This window comes from Polypterus senegalus, chromosome 10 (assembly GCF_016835505.1).
Source record: "Polypterus senegalus isolate Bchr_013 chromosome 10, ASM1683550v1, whole genome shotgun sequence".
NCBI classification, from domain to species: Eukaryota; Metazoa; Chordata; class Cladistia; order Polypteriformes; family Polypteridae; genus Polypterus; species Polypterus senegalus.
In genome coordinates this window covers 132425341-132443316 of record NC_053163.1, presented here as the reverse complement: position 1 = coordinate 132443316, position 17976 = coordinate 132425341, and the positions used below count along the sequence as shown (strand labels likewise).

General features: G+C 34.9%; 1 long non-coding RNA gene across 1 annotated transcript in view; it reads left to right on the top strand.

Moving 5' to 3' along the window:
• LOC120537620 overlaps positions 1–17976 on the top strand; it is a 101549-nt gene that overhangs the window by 2933 nt on the left and 80640 nt on the right. The window contains exon 2 of the long non-coding RNA XR_005635356.1: positions 1506–1540. This is a non-coding gene — a long non-coding RNA (uncharacterized LOC120537620). The remainder of the gene's footprint in view (positions 1–1505; positions 1541–17976) is intronic.

The following is a 17976-nucleotide window of genomic DNA, read 5'->3' as shown; positions in this document are numbered from 1 at the left end:
ATTAATCAGGCCTCTGTTGGAATGGGCCACAAAAGGAAAAGAAAACCTGGCCGGCTTACAAAAGAGTTGAACATTTTCTTTTCCCTCCCTTTCTCTCTTGCCATTATTATTATTATCAATAATACTGTTATTTTTGTAATTAAGGTGATATTATATATTATATAACATTTACAATTGCAGAAAAGTGAACAAATATTTTGACAGAGCTCACCTTTGGTAACACACTTATGTGTCTGGGTTTATTTTGCGTGTAAGTTGTCAAAGCACGCACTTGGTGCATTTTATCTGTTGAAAAACAAGACCGCACTTTTGTGTTTCATTTGTCTCGTTATAAAGCAGGACCTCTATAGGACACCGGTGACCAACAAGCGTTTTGGGCATTTCAGTTATTAACTTACGTACATAGAGTTAGCAATGAATGCCACGACATTTTGTGCATTTAAGCCTTTAGCATTGCAAATGTGTTATGATAAAGAAACACGAGGCGTGTTTTAAATAAACCATTAGGGCAGGCATACTGTATGTTCGTAGGCATTTTAAATCCCATTTCTACGAAAAGAAATGAAGCATTGTTTCTGACTGAATAAAATACACACATACACACATGCTACTGAATGTAATTAAAACTAAAAGCCTATTACATTTTGACACTTTTACAATATGTCGGGAAGGTACACGGTATTATTTTTCTTTTTGTGACTTATTATGAGTATTTAGAGATTAGTAAATGTGGCCATTTCAATTGATTGAAATATATCGTCATTGCATTATTTTAACACATTTAAATTCTAATATTTTGTCAGACATGTTCATAAACTTAAAAAAAGCAATGCTATTTATATGCGAGGTATGCGTGACTTAACGAGAGAGTGAGACAAACCTGAGAAAAGTGAGAGGATAGTAGGGCACATAACGGTGCTACAGACAGCTCGATTGTGTGTTACACTAAAATCAACTGATGACCAATGTGACAGGTAAAGCCGTTCGAAAAGAAGAATTTAAGACATGTTTGCAGCTTAGAATGAATGCTGTGTGTTTTTACAGAGAGGAATAATAAAGAACTGTAAGATCTGGCGTATTTACTTCAGCACACAGTAGAAATGTGTATGTGCCATGAGCGTCCGCTCGTTCAGGCCCCACTGGTGCAGAAGATCATTCCCAGGTCTAATAATTAGCGACATGACAGGTGATTTCATTAGAGATCTTAAAGGAGATGTGGGGACGCCGTGCAGGCCTTGCAGCTCCATGGAGTGTCTTTCCTTTCAGCCTTATATAGCAGATGTTTTAAAAAAATTTTCTAGTTTACTCCAATGGTTAAATGGAGACAAAAAGTCAAACAATTGCTTTTGAATCTATAGATATGTCATACATTACGCAAGGTTATCGGGCTCTGAGGAAGTCAGAAGTAAACTTGACACTTACTGAACTTAGTCATATAATGTCACGTGTGGCTACAGAACAGCATTTAATGTGTGTGTTTTTTTTTTTTTTTTTTGTATTTGCAGGTAACAATATGAGCTGCGTTCATTCATCGGACGAGGTAAATATTGTGACTTACTACTGTTTAATGCCTGGCTGATATGTACATTTTAATTATAAGTCTCACGTATATTTGTATTCTTTATAATTCTGTTCTTAAGCGGTTATGGAAAATAGATGAATGGGTGGTAATGCCCCCGTGTAAATTCCTTGTCTTGTTATTTTTTCTCTGTATCCATGTTAATACATGTTTAACGTTTCTGCAATAATAATGCATGTCACGCATATATATATATATATATATATATATATATATATATATATATATATATATATATATATATATATATATATTAATATTATTGAATGCAGAAATACATTTGGAGATATATACACATAGGGAGCATCTTCAGACAAATGTATAACATACAATTATAATCTAAGGACTGATTGCAATTTTATATTTTTTGTGTAACAGTAATATTTGGAAGTTGTTCCTTTAGTTATGAAGACAATATTATAGTTCCTCCTACACACATATGAGAATCGAGCAAGGTTTTGCAGGCTTTACAGTTTCCTAACACAGATACGTGCATGCATGAGAACATATATATTTTATTGTACTGTTTTTTAGACTCGGTTAAGACACAAGCCTTAATTGTGTCACCCTTACTAGTATTTGCAGTGCAATTTATAATGCATGTTTTGCTATTGAGTTTTACATATTACTGTGTGTATACCGATTGTTAATAACAGTTCAGCTCATATATATATATGAATATTATTGAATGCAGAAATACATTTGGAGATATATACACATAGGGAGCATCTTCAGACAAATGTATAACATACAATTATAATCTAAGGACTGATTGCAATTTTTCAGTTCAGCTCATATATATATATATTTAATATTTATCTTGACAATCTATTAAACGATAAATGAATGATGTAAGTTAAGGGATGGAATTAAAACAAAAAAGGGTTGGCCCATTGCATGTGAGTAGAGCATTACCATTTCCAGAGCTGAGTCCACTTTGGGGTGGTTGCAGAGCCGAGACAATAATGCAGTCGCGCCTTTGAAATGCCATCGCAGCGCCAGCCAGTGGCCCAGTGAGGCTCATGAACTCGAATTATTTCAATGGCTTTTTAATTTCGAGCTTTATCAGAATCACGTGCGTTGACATCATTGATCAGACAGTGTCTTCCCAAATAAATAAGGCAGATTTATGCAAACGAGTTCTGCGTCAATGTAAACACAATGCCCTGACACAAACGCTAAGCAGCCTGATTGTCCAACAGTAGTGCTGGCGGTTACCGCGTAAGTAAATAAAGACAGGTCGGACATAGCCACGCCTACACCTGTTTAGTGTTTAAATGTTGTGCGTTGGCCCTTTACACAAAATCTAAACATATATTAATAACTATACTTTATTAAATATACCTCACACATAATTACAACCTATTCCATTCAATATCGCGACTCGAAAACTCTAGTAATACAATGTTTTGGCTACTTCACGAAAATTAAACCTTATTATAATCATTTCTTAAAGGGATGAATGGTCGTTTTCATCCCAAATTAATATCAGATTTATAAGATTCTTGCTATTTTTGGTTCTAAAATAATGTTATTTTATCTAAATAGAAGTTGATGGTGTTTAAACATAAATAAATGAATCATTAATTTCAGATTTTAAAATTTGCTTTTTTGTTAATTTTTTTTACACTAAACTGTATTCGATTCATTAAGAGCTCAATAAAAGACTATTTTATGACTTTTTCATATAAAGGCTGCAAAGAATGAAGGCAGTCATAATCAGCAGTCGAGTGGACAATTCGCCCTGTTTGTTAACAAGTTCTATTTCATTTTTGTGCCGCCCTTAATACTGACACATTCCACGCACATCTCGTTATCTAAAATCGGTGTCTGAAGAAGTGGGCCGATGCTCACCGCTTCCAATTTCAACACAGAGTACCGGCATCTCGTTTTAGCGCACCGATGAGTACCGGCACATCTTCAATCGATTGTCATTGGATCGCAACCATTTTCTTAGCTGGAACTTCTTCAGAAAACTTAATTGGGTACCCCAAGAACCCCCAAACACAAACACACACACACCCAATTAAAGTTATACGGTGTACCTTCCTCCCACACACTGTTTTCTTGAATGTCAGTATATCGCAATAAATAGGTAGTACCACTAGGAATTTGTACCACTTCAAGCACTGTTTAAATGTTTTCAAAAGCAAGTCCTCAAATCCTGATGACTGCAATATGCAAAAATGTGGCTCAAGACGGGATGGCTTAATCTGTTTAACTCGAACCTGATTCTATCTAATTCAGACTGTCCAACGATTACAAGTAAAATTAAAGGGAGACCAACGATAATAAATCGACAGGTTCAGTAATACTACACAATTTTAGCCAGTTTACTAAAAAAAATTAAAATAGCTATTTTCCCAGAAATATAAAGGGCTTATTTTGTAAGCACATAATAAAAACAACAAAGTGGAATAAATAACAAAAAGACATTCCTTAAAATAAGAAATCAGGGTAACGAATTAGAGGATGAACAACGTAGAGGGGTAAAAGGTAAGTGGGTGTAAAACTTGCAGCATTCCTAAAGCAGGCTGTGTTTTTCAATCCTTCCTTCTGGTAAACGTGTGCGGAACCAATGGCACTCGCACCACGAGAATTCACGGATAGTTTCTGTGCACAGAGTGTTACGTTACTGAAGAGACAATCTTAATAATACATACCGCAACTTAACAAACATTAACTGTGTGTGTCTGTGTGTGAGTCTGTGTAAGTAAATTGATAAACAGATAAACATCCACAGTTTATAACTGCACATATGCCATGCATGCTACGTATGTTTTTGTAGGTATTATAATATGCAAATAACAATTTTATTGTGTTACGTAAACACAAAACAATAAACTTAAACTTGAACTTATCAGGCCTAGCTGATAAATTTTATGAGGTGCTAATACGTTTTCTGAACATAAATTCAGAAAATTGGTAAATATTACGTTTACTCGCGGTGAAGTTTCAGCAATCCACAATAAAATGAAATGTGTATTTGTGCATATAGACGTAATTCGATGTTTATCATTGTGATCCAAAGTTGATGGTGATTCATAAAGGTATATGAACTGACAAAACCGAGTAAAGTCGACTAAGTGAGATTTACGTATTGATAAAAGTCTTGTGTTGAAATATTTACAGAATGTCATAGCAGTATTAAACACTGTAATGGAAAATAATGTCAATAATATCAATAGCTAATGTATAACCATGTCCATCTATCTATCTATCTATCTATCTATCTATCTATCTATCTATCTATCTATCTATCATATGTGTGCGGAATTCAATATGCATTTATTAAACCGTACGTTAATTGTTTTCACCTGTACAGAGTTATGTTATGTTGTATATGTCTGATGCTTCCCTGCTTAAATATTCACAGTTTTTGCACAGCTCTGACTTTGGCGAAGTTTGATTAAAGGACATTAAATATGGAGTAAATAGTTTAAGTAATGTACTAATAATGACTGAATTAATAAATAGGATGAATACCAAAACGTTTAATATGATTGAATGTGTATAATCACATGATATTTTATTTTACATTTCATTCTGTAGCTTTCAATGCGAACTTTTAAATGACACATGCAGTATATATTCTAAGGGTATACCTTTTTTCATTATTTTGAAGAAAACAATCGTTTGAAATGAATAACAGTTTATCCGTGAAATCCTAAACACGCATACGTTTCAATATGGTATTTTCCAGCATATCCCAGAATAGCTAATACATTTTCGCCCTCGCCGATGACGTCACACACATGCGTTTTATATAATTTCTGAACCCTTTACCCCAGTTAATTTTACTGTATGCAATATGATTAGGGTTCATGAAATATTTTTACGTAAGATTGTGAATTTTCATAAATTTCTTAAAATATAAATGCGCATGCCTTAATTGAGGTCAATTTTCAGTTGATGGTTGTTTCTAATAAGACGTTGGTTTGGTTCCATCACGTGTAACATCGGAGATAGGAGCTCGAATCGCAAGTGGCTTGGCCAAACACCTTGCATGCGTAACGTAAGCCCGCCCCTCAAGGTGAAGTGTCCTATAGGCAACGTGGAGTCCATACGGTTCTCATTTTCTTTGCTGCTAGAAAATTCCTGAAACTGCGTGCAACAAACTGAAAGGGGGGATTATTAAAAAAATAATAAACAAATGACAGTCGTGAAACGGTATGAGGCTAGACAACAATGAAATAACAATTAGATACATTTTGGATAGCATTGGACCAAGTTAAAAGAATGTAGCGTTTGAAACGTCGGAATCTGCCTGATTTGTGATCTGTTTAAAAAATAAATCGTCCCTGCTTAAATAAAATTTAAAAGAATGGCTTTAGGATAATTGTTTCCATAAACAATTTTAAGCGTTAACTTAACACCTGGAATTTTTCTATGTATTTATTTAGGCGTGATGCAGTTCCTTGTTGTGTATATTTAATGCTGAAGTGCATGTATCAATCAAACTTTCATACAACTTTTCAGTCATGTCTGCACCCGTGCAAACATGTAAACGACGCTATGCTCAGCCCACTGAATTGATATTAGGCCTACTATTCAGTATTCCTTTCTTTTCGAAATGGCACTTTGACATGGACATTTTTCGGTATAAACATAAATGAAGTGTGTGTTTACCGGCATCAGAGATGCAATATATCCTATTTTACCACAAGTGAATGAATTAAAAAAAAAACTCCTGTTACGTCAGAGGACTTCTCTAGCCAGATTGTGCCTTGCAATGTGCGCCCCTAATATTGACTAAATTCACTGCTGCAAGCTGCGCATTGCCTAACACGTCCCAGCAAAGCAATACAGCTGTTGAAAAGTACAAGTGCAAAAAATAAAACGCAGTGTCATCAAACACAACAATAATTGTTTTACAATAACACAACATTAATAATAAAGCATTACTCGTTCCACAACATTGCTTACGATATGACATGTAAAGCCACAAAATTTTGAGACAGGCAATGTTTCATACGCTCTTTTTAAGCTGATTTGATTGAATTTGTAATCTTTTTTTCATGTGTAAGGCACCTTCTTTTGGTTGAATATATTCCCATCACTCTTTATTTTTATTTTGCTGCTATTATCTGTCTTTTTGTCTAATCATTCTACAGTTACTAACTGATGCAAAACTTATTTTTGCCTGAGACATTAATTACAAAATACTTGATGATTCTTTTCTTCTGTTTCTAGAGCTGCTACAAGCAGCAGTTTCTCCATACATGTGTTTAATTATGTACTTATTTTTGCTTATCTGTAGTCTTTCTACTGTGTTTTTGCATTGACTGTTCAATTCAGGAGATGGGCGCGTGTCAACGCTTATTCAGTACAAATTCTATAAATGTTTCTTTGGTTTGTTGCTTTTTAAATATATTGTCATTTATACAGAACCCCCGTATGTTATTATGAACAATACTGGCTGCTCCCCTCAGGGTGGCGATATAAAGTACTAAAGTTGAAGCGTAATAGGCTAAGCAACTCATTCATCCCAAATTCAATTAAATTGCTCAATGAGCAGAGAAGCTATAGGTAATGGCAAACATTCAGTCCTTCTATTAGAAGTATCGGAAACAAAACTGAAACTAGGCTGGATATTTACGGACAATAGCCGTTAGAGAATATCTGGTGTGCACGAAGTCGTTTTGTGGTTGCCTTGAATTTGTGACATGAGGGTATATTTACAATTTGAACATCTATCTATCTATCTATCTATCTATCTATCTATCTATCTATCTATCTATCTATCTATCTATCAGTCATGTGTACATATTGGTACATAGCATAATTCACGGTATTGTACATGTAATTATCAAACGTAAGACTATATTGTAATTGATTTACCAGTTTTATTTCTGATTAATAAGAAACACTGAAATTATAAAATATTTCGCTAGAAATACAAAACTCTAGATGTTTTTTATAGTCGCAAAAATATGAAATATATATTGAGAATTAATAAATAATACAGTAAGAAAACGCACCGCATGTCTGTCCTCTGGTTATGCATTGTAAAAACAGTACATTTCTTTTCAGCACCCTGGACAGGGGGCTATTCTATTGTTAATAGTGCATTCTCTGTATTTACTATCCATTTATTTTCATGGGAAAATACACAAATTGTTATCCCTAAAAGATTATTTTAATCAATGAAACATATTTTTCCTTCATTTAATGTATAAATAAAACAAATGATAGTAAGAACTTCAATAATACTGTTTATTTGATGTACGTACAATTTCAAAGTATTTTGTTTTTATAGTATGCATATGTATATTACGTATGTAAGGAAAGTCATTTTGGATTATATATAGTTGCTCTGTTGCTATATTCTGGATGTGTGGCATGTAGTATGTTTATGTAAAGCCTGCATCTTTTGACGTATATTATTATGGATTAACTTGATTGGGAGATGTACTGTAATGTCACCAAAATACTTTTCTTTTTGTCAGATTCTCTACTGTTAAGTACCTAAAATTGTATATATATTCGACAAGTGGTTTATTTAATGCACATGTAAGGGCGAATAATGTTTGAATTTAGTTTCGAAAGTCTGCTGCACAGTCTATCTATCTATCTGAAAATTAATTTTCTGCTTCTTTATATATATATATATATATATATATATATATATATATATATATATATATATATATAGTTTTGAATCAATATGTATGTTTAGTGATTTTCAGAAAAGCGACTAACGCTTAATTATAAGGACCTACTAATTCTATTAACACTGGGTAGCGTAAGAAAATGTTGACAGTTATGTTATATTAACACAATTGTGAATTAATAGTCATTTAAGTATTGTTTGTTGGGTGCTTTAAAATAGTGTGACCGAAAATTGTAAAATATTAACAAATTAATACATATTTAATACTATTGAATGTGTATTCTCAATTAAACAGGAGATACCCTCGAATACCGAACTGAGCTCTTAATGTTAAGACTAACCAAATATGCAGATTGCTATTCCTCTCTTTTTTCATTTTTTATTCTCTTTTGTAAAACTGTCAAGATTTGTTATTAAGTGCACCACAAAGCAATATTTTTTCAACAGACATGTAATTTTGTTTCTGTATATTGATATTACTTGACGCTACTTGTTGCATTTAACTTAAACACGCTTTCTACTTTTACTGTTACCAGGTGCATTTTTATTTAAATGAACTTACAATTTTGCAATTTTCTGACAAAGATTTGTTTTGATTATGTCTGTTTTTACGTATTATCACATTTATGACACGCGAGAACTTTTTTTTTTTTTTTCGAGAAATTATCAATATTTAATTGACTGGAACGGTCGTATCTTTAAGTAACTTGATTTCATAAGATTTATTTCAAATTAGTTTTATTTGGCATTTGTAAACAAAATTATTTTTAAGCCCCATAGTTTATCATTAAAAGCTATTCAGATTTGAAACGTGCCCTGTCAGACAGCGGCGTACCTCCCAGTTCATTTTCACTATCTATATTTCTTAACAAGAGCACGCATTGTGTTTATTTTATTGCATGGGATAAGACAATATTATCACGTTTTATCATTAAATTACATATCTCAAAAACATTTCCAAAATCTATCTATCTATCTATCTATTAACAGTACAGTTTTCCATTATGAAGGAAAAATAATCAAAGCAACTGTCATTTTTACATAACTATATTTTTAAATATATGATTACATTTATTTGCTCTAATTATCTCTCGGCATCCTTACTCCAATACTGTGAATCGTTTGCTTATATATAAACTACACATAATGCACATTGCTCAACATACAGAGTGTTGTAGGGCCAGCCTTCCCCGATTTCCTTTTCTATATTAAATATTGATTTGAAATCATAAATCATTTGCATAGTCAAGTGATGCACACTGCAAATATTAAAGCCGTTGGCATCGCCGCTGTTTAAACTTCCATGCTAATTATGTACTGGGTGGCTGCTCTTTGATTGGCTTGCCGAGAAACCGCCAGTCACTATTAATCTATGTCAGAGTGGTGGAGCAGATTCTAATTGATGGACTGAATATTAGCCTTTTTAACAGACTGAATGTCAGACAGCACTGTCTGAGAGAAGAGAGGAGTTGATAGTCATTTCTATAGCAACGAATAAGCTGCGATATGTAGAAAAAAAATATGGACCACGTATTAAAAACATATAAGAAAACGTATGAAAATAAAGTTTCCAAATTTACTATTTAGTAAGGTTTGCTCAAGTAATTTCAGTACGATAGTCGTGAGTGCTTTTTCCTTTCTTTTATATAGAAATGGAGAAATTCACAAAAGAAAAATTCTAAAACGCGAGAGCACATTAAGGACATGATGTGTGTAGCCCAAATTAATGACGTTTAGAAGGTTCTGTGCTGAATACTCATTTAGGCAGAAAATAATGGTAATTTGCCCACTGCATCCTAGAATGTGATTGGTCAATGAAATCTGGAAGAATAAACGAACGCAAATAAGAGATGACAACGCAAAAAATAAAAAAATGTCGATTAAAACAACTAGCTGAAAACAAATTAATTGAAACTAATACTGGGAGGAAAATGGATACATATACATTCCTAATGAACGTGCAGTAATACATTTTTAAACGTTTTTAGTATAATATCACATTTTCAAACCGCTTCTTCGAATATGAAAACAAGCAAATTAAAGCAAATGATGATTATTAGTAGTAACAGCAGTAATAATTGTAACCGTATTAAACGCTTCTGAAGTAATATATGTTTTACACCTTTGCCTGTTTTCGCCAGAAATCAATTGCATATACATTAAAATCTATACTATTTAATTGGCAGTTGCTACACAACACTGACTGACTTCAACACATCTCGGTAATTGGAATAATACTTTTAGACGTAAAAAGCATGTTTAAAATATGAACTGTTCTGAGGAAAAATAAGCATTATAATATGTTGCGTTATATAAAAGCACATACCATAATACACAAAAACACGTACAAATCGTGAATGAACTGAAATGCAATTAAACTATAAAATGGTCATTTTGACATATGTTCACCTTATATATAAAATTCACATCCTTAATAAGGATTTTTTTCAGTTTAATTTGAATAACGTCCAAGTAACATAGACAAGCAATATTAATTTGCATATGAGCAATATATTTTTTTCTATATTCCTCCATTATGTGAAATTTGGATGATGCTATTTTCTTGCAATACATTTATTGAAACTATTATATTTGGGGTATACAAGTCTTAAATATATATTTTGACTATATATATTGCTCATTTGTTATTTTCTAACTCGCGTATCACAATAAATAACGGGACAAGATACGAATGGTTTTATATATGTGTGTGTGATACATAAAACGTTGAGACCGTGGGCATTTGATAATGGTCTGAGAAAGGGAGGTTCCAGGCGAAAGCTATATAAAATCTTCCAAGAAAGTTAATGTCCATCAGAAATACAGACCTGTACTGCCATACCTTTGCATGTTAGCTCTTAATTACAATTCCACATTGATTCTATTTATAGGCTTCTTGGCTCACATTCTGAATCATATATTGCTAATTAGCCGTGCTACCTCAGCTCCGCTCCCCGCCCAGAAAAGAGAAGAATAATCAGAGTCTTGTGAAGGTGTCACGATAAAGAAAAGCGCGGCCCCCTCACCAGCTGAAACATCCTATAATTATTTGAACCGGATATTTCGGAAATTCTCTTTAGGAGGAAGTACATTTTGACACGCCGGTGCTCAGGTGTCTCGCGTTTCCACCGGTTGCTAATTAGCGCCGAGAGTGTTAATTGGAGAGGATTCTTCACAGCTACGAAATGGAAAGACCGACTGTCAGGAACAGTCGCTGCGAATCTTATTTGGTTTAAAGTAAATAACCGCGCAGAGAGGCAGGCTTTTTGCAATGCACGTTAAAGACTGCAGCCACGCTTTAGATTAGGTTTTGCTCGTGAGCAATTGCAAAAACTCTTCATCAAAAGGATTGCTTCCGAATTGTTTATGGGAATATTTTCAAGAAAAGGACGACGTTCCGTACATGTCACGACTGGATTAAATAAACCGTAACCTTATAGTTCATGAAATACACGTCGCAGAATACGTTTGTGAAATCTAGAAGCTCCTTTTTAAGGAAACAAAGCACATCTTATTTACCTGTACAAGTACATATATGAGATTGATGCTGATGGGATGGCTGTCGATTATGCTTTGAATAAGTGTGTTTTTAATCTTTAATTGTAACACACCTTTAATTAACATCATATGCTTAATTGTGACAATACTATATATAGTGCTTATTTGCAACATCTCCTTTAATATTTAATAATGGAAGCAGTGTATATAATAAATTATATATATATTAATACTTTGTTATATTTTTAACAGTGTAAACCAGTGGTTCTCAACCTGTGGGGCGGGGCGCGAAGATGTGAAAAAAAGAAAACAAGAATCAAAAATATGAAAACAAAATCTGTTGAAACCAAAACAAATTAACTTAAACTACATTGAGATACTAGAACAATAAATATAGAGTTAGATAAATGTCGATAATAGTTAAGTAGGTATAATAAAATATGCATCGACATTTCAAAAAATGTTAGGGGGGCGCGATTGAAACTGTTATGAAAACTCGGGTCGCAAATACTTAAAGGTTGAGAAACGCTGGTGTAAATAGATTCTACAAATGACTATCCTAATAAAATGGAAGTAGCTCAATTTCAAGCAAATAACCTAAAGAGCTTGCCATGGGGCTGTTACTGCCTTGCGGTCGATGCTGCTTGGATAGTCCCCGTTCCCCCATAACGCATCCCTGAACTTAATTAAGTGGTTAAGGTGATGTTGTTTTCTGTTACATTAACCTGAAGAGATACGACAGAAACATCATTATCAACAGCAATCAGGATGCTCTAAGAGGAGTTAATTTACGTTTTTCAGTCAAACGTACTTTTAAGTACGAGTTGAATGAGAAAGGATTTTACATGTGGAACAAAATGGCAGTTTAGTTCGACTATATCGCATGTTTCTTTCAACAAATGCCTGCGTTTCTGGCACAATACGACCTGCAAATTATATTAACATAAATGCACCTCGAACGTGAAGATCACAATGTGCCAAAAATAAAGCGAGGCAATCAGTGAAGAAAAATAATTTGTAAATAGAGTGATATTTCTAAGAATGTTTATGGAAATTTAATTTTCCACAACTTTTGCCATAAAGTAATTTAAAAACGGATACATGAAAACTGAAAACAATAGTTTCCACAGAGGCATCTGGAGTAGTAATACACCATTGTTGTTTTATTTAGTACGTATTCATCTTAACGAAAACGTCACTGTTTTTCACACATCTGTAATGCAACGCTTTTTCTTTCTATAGTTTACTTACATTTATAACCAAATGATATGTTATTGGTCATCAGTTACTTTTAGACCGAGAAGAAATTTGTTAGTTGTACTTGACTGGATGTTATAAATGAATTTGATTGTTAAAGCAGTGCAATCCGATTAATTGTAGGGATGTAGACACACCGTGTACGGAATAAACGCAATGCATTCGGTGCCTCTAGTTTGCGTGGTTTGAAGGGGACTGTATAACGTGTTAATTAAAATTTATGACTGCCAGGCTCTTATTGGCGGGGGCTTCTAGTTTTGAAATTAAATAACTGCATCATAAGGCGCACGGCCAAATCTCTTCGACAGAAAAGTGTCTCGTGTGTCTTCGTAGATGTGCTTAGCCAGGCCCAAAATACGTGAGCTCCACATTCACAAAAATGCGTAGCTTTTCAAAGAAAAGACGGGATTTTTTTACTTCCATTAAAACCTTTCTGTCTTTTACTCATTATAGTAACCCAAACATTTATTGTACATATTTAATTAGGTTTTATTTCATACAAAGAAATGAAAATTTAGAATATATCTATCTATCTATCTATCTATCCTCTTAAAAAAAGACGTTTCAATAAATATACATCTGAGTGCATTTTAACCTTCTTAATATAAGATATTCTTAATATATTATGAAAGTTAAATAGCTGTGGGTCAGTACACTTTTAACTGAAACAACATTTAAGTAGTGAAAATTGTGTGGACCAACAATTAAAAAATACAGATCACAGGATTTCGACACCATTTGTTACCGTTCTTGCTATGTACTCTATACCTGACAGACTCGCCTTGGTGCTAGTCCATGAGCAACGAAATATATATTAACACACATGCAACTGCCTATTAAATATTAAATGCACGACCTACGCCGTATAAATACCAAAATCTGTTATTCTACAAAACATTAAAGTGCATTAGCATCCCAAAAACATGCAGCCTCTTCCTCGTTAATGCAAAAGTTCGTTAAAAAAAGCTAAAATCAATACAACATAACAGCTATTGTTTATCATTGAATTGTGAGTGCCCTAGTGCATAGAATTATGCAGCTTCATAAACTGACCAGTAATACTTACAGATGCATTTAAGCAAACGGTGACACTGATTGAAGCCTATACGAAAATTACTTATATAAACTATACATGGTTGGCTGTTAATTTTATTCCACAATAAAGTATCAACATATGAATAGGCATGCATGTATGTATATAATGAATGCATGTACAGTATCAAAGATTCACTAATAAAAGACATTGAACATGGAGGACTAAAGAACCTACTCCATTCCAATTTCTTAAGTATCAGAGGGTACTCGTTTTTTTTTTTTTTTTGTGTGATTGTGTTACATTAAGTGCAGTGTGTTGAATTTTTCCTGTCAAAATGTCGTCATTTGGCTAGTGGATTAATCTTATCATACAAATTCCTAATACACATTGCATAGACAGTGGCCGTGCTGCATACTGATTAGCACATGCAAGCGAGAATTTCACTGTATGCTGTACACGTGATAGTGATGACCCTATAAAGAGAGCGCAATTATCCAGCTGTACACGAATATCCAAAAATGCATTTGTATATACAAAATGTATACACAGAGACACACGTATATAAAATGCATATATAGAGAGAGAGAATTAAACTCTCCACTGTCAACATTTTGCTTCTGGATCTAGTGTGTATATATATATATATATATATATATATATATATATATATATATATATATATATATATATATATATATATATATATATATTGCAGTTGTGTAAAGTTTCCAGTTATGTTCTTCAATATTTAGTTCAAAAAATAATGAAAAATATCATAGGTTTTAGCAGGCAAGCGTCATCTTTCTTTCTTTCTTTCTTTCTTTTTCTCATTTCCCTCTCCCAGATCTTACAAAAAGTGAGACCCCTCATTTCTGTCGTGTGATAATCAGGAGGTTCTGTTATACCTGAAAATGTTGACTCTCAACAGAATCAGGCCAGCGTACTCGCTTGTTTATTTTAAGAGTGGAGACGCACAAGAACTGAAAATGTTGCGCTCCCCAGTGTGTGACCTCCACTGAAATGCACAGAGAAATGCACACTGTCAGACAGGGTTGCAAATTATAAAGAACGGCGCAAGTGACACGCACAGGGTCGTTTGGCGATGACTGGCTTATCATTTCCACGTGCTCCTCTCTTACGGGTATACAATTCGCTGAATGATTTGAAGTCCAAATGGAGAATCTTCATGCTTTCCTTACTCGCGTGCATAAGACAATAAATGTGTGTGGCATATACAGTATGTAACTACAAAATGTGTTGTTTTTTGTTAACATTTAAGTTGTTCTGGGACAACTGTGTTGAAAATCTGTGTATGCGACCTAACGGCGGAGATTTAAGATGGGCAGCGGATAGATAGATAGATAGATAGATAGATAGATAGATAGATAGATAGATAGATAGATAGATAGATAGATAGATTGCGTAAATTTGTAATTGACTTGTAAAAAGCATAGTTCAGAAACCACTTCAACATAGATGAGTTCATCTAACATTCTCTGTGCTTATTAAAGACAAGTTATTTTAAGAATTGACTTTTTAGTTCAGACTTGCGTTTGCCATTTATGTTGCTAATCATTTGCATATCCAGTCCGTCATTTCAGATTGCTGTTTCACTCCGATTACAGTTGCCTGACCCAGTTAGCTCTTGATGGACCTGGTGTTCTGTTTATCACCCTGCTTGCAGAGCTGTGTAGTGCATTACATTTCCCCTTACACTGGTAGCAGGTCAGCGTAATATCTAAATAAAATACCTAACATTGCTGAGTGCAAGGTGAGAACGATGAGTCCACCTAAATTTAAAACCACTGAATTGTTGAGTCCTTCGTGAAAAGGGTTTAGTGCGTGACACGCTGGCGCGGTTATGTGATTGGTAGTACATCGGAAGTCATTTCTAACGATAAACGCATCGGGTGTGTATAAAAGAAAGCAACTAATAAAGTGTGAGAAGAGGAGGGCGGGGGTGTAGTCCAGACGAACCCTCTCTGACCGGGCCCTCGAGAGAGTCTCGAAATTGCGCAGCCATATGTGTCTATCTACGCATGTCTAATGTCGGTGACTTAGCCATTCCAGTGGTGTCGTGACCTTGGTGCCCCGTGCGGGGCTGTCCCAGCCGAGTGAATCACACTGTCCCCCAGCAGGGTCCTCCTTTCATTCTCTAATCCAAAGCAGAGTACTCAGTATTGTCCGGCTGTTATAGCGTTTGGAGTTTGCAAAGCAGCGGCCTTCGCGGATATACGGTAAAGTACCATTTTTAAGAGCAATGAGCGCGGGTCTTCACTACTTCAGATTTCCAACCCGTCTTTGGGAAACTTTATCGATGTTTATGTAGTTTGTATCGCTCCGTGTCGCTGCACACGGTCCTTTAAGTTCTTTCTTTAGGAAGCGTAGAGTCCAGCAGCCTTTCTTCTTTCTGATAATGAAAGGGACGTACAGGTCGTTGCTCTGTCTGGCTTTGCAGAAGAGCGCTATGGAGCAGAAGTAAGTTCTTCATTTATCTGGACTTTTTGTGTTGAGTGGGCATTCTGCCCGTGAGACGGAGCTTCGTGTGTGAATTGCATAGCCACTTTTGGTTTTATCATTAGTTGCTGTGATTTTGCTGGCTACAACCATAGCCGTAATTCATTTATTCTGAATTTAATTTCGTAAAGAAAATCACGGTTTACCTATATGCTATTTTTTGTATGCTCTGTGTGATATGCGATAGATAGATAGATAGATAGATAGATAGATAGATAGATAGATAACTGCCTATATCATTTAATTAATTAAATCTGATTATCTGAAGTCTTTGCGGGACAGGCCAAAATCCAGTTATTTCAGACAGTACCGTTTTTTAAATACTTAAAGATACAACTGTGATACTCCATAAAGGGTAAAGTGCGGAAGAGCTGTAGTTGTGTGTTTCATTATATTTTGCAGAAATGTATGTGTCAATTAAAACACTAAATGAATACACTTGACAAAAAAGCACTGAGGAGGTTAACTGGACTGGACAGACCCAGAGTGTCTCTGTGAGGGTTTCTGTAAATATCTACAAATGATGTACCAATGTTGCTAATCAATATAATTCAGTGGAAATGAGATAATGCTGTAGCTTAGACTGTTTTGATTTGGCTGAAGAAAAAAATATGGAACAAATGAATAACTTCAAATTATACTTTAACAATTCTTACAGTTCTGCAGTAGTAAATGTGCCTGTTAATTGTATTGCAGTTCATTGGAACGTAGAGCGAAAATATGGTATTTATTTAGGCATAAATGAGTGTCCACAATATGCACTAAGTTTGCCTTTGCTCTCTGTTGTGGTGGGCATTTTCTCTATTTTTCTATTCTGAAGTGTTCCTACTGCACACGTTGGAACATGGCAACCTGAATATGTCTCCCCATTATACTTAACAATCCAAAAATAAACTGAACACTGAACGCTTCTTCACAGGTGGGGTGGTCGGATGCCCATGATGATACAGTAGCTCTTAACAAAAAGACGCCAGGAAATGACCGTATAACCCCCCCTCCACCACCACCACCCCCCCAAAAAAAAAAGGCTTTTGGGTTGTGCATGTTGCTTTCTGTCAGGCCCCATTCAGATCACAATGTAAATTTAGTGGCACACGCTTCCACTAAAGCAAATCCATAGCAGCGTTAATGCGTGTGTACGAGTGGGCCTGTGCAGTGGCGCTCTACGTGTTTTACATGCGCTCGGGCAGTGCGTGGATTACGCAGGATATTGCAACCCGGTTCTGCGGAACACGTGGAGTCCAGATGCATGTGTGTTCACGCGCGTGTGCGAGGGAGAGAGACCGTGAGAGCGAGAGGGGGGCGAATGACAGAGAGAGCGGAGAGAGAGAGAAGGAGAGAGAGAGAGAGAGAGAGAGAGAGAGAGAGAGAGAGAGAGAGAGAGAGAGCGCGGAGGAAGATCCAGCGGCGCAGCGCTGCCCCTTTAAGAGACTGAAGGGTTAGTTTTTTTCTTTGGTTATCTAGCTGTATGAGTGT